Raw genomic sequence first — 261 nt, 5'->3', positions numbered from 1 at the left:
AAATCCTTGCTAAATGGATACTTCTCTGATGATGGCATTAAAATCTACGCATTATGTGTCAGCATGAGTTGGTGCATGGGTACCTAATTTAGTCGGCTGACCTAGTTTTATTGACAAGCATTGTATAAAGGAAGCGTTTTGGTTTCGGCTCTAATTGACCTAGTGGAATTTGCACAACACATCACACACACACACACACACACACACACACACACACACACACACACACACACACACACACGGAGTGGAGGTGCCAGTGTG

The 261-nt window shown here is 43.7% G+C and overlaps 1 protein-coding gene across 1 annotated transcript in view; it reads right to left on the bottom strand.

The window, feature by feature from the left end:
- klf3 (Kruppel like factor 3 (basic)) overlaps positions 1–261 on the bottom strand; it is a 20,137-nt gene that overhangs the window by 11,298 nt on the left and 8,578 nt on the right. The gene's annotated exons all lie outside the window — the stretch shown is intronic.

The sequence above is a fragment of the Hippocampus comes genome, unplaced genomic scaffold (genome assembly GCF_001891065.2).
Source record: "Hippocampus comes isolate QL1 unplaced genomic scaffold, H_comes_QL1_v1.1 scaffold51, whole genome shotgun sequence".
Taxonomy (NCBI): domain Eukaryota; kingdom Metazoa; phylum Chordata; class Actinopteri; order Syngnathiformes; family Syngnathidae; genus Hippocampus; species Hippocampus comes.
This window is presented reverse-complemented; position numbering and strand designations above follow the sequence as displayed.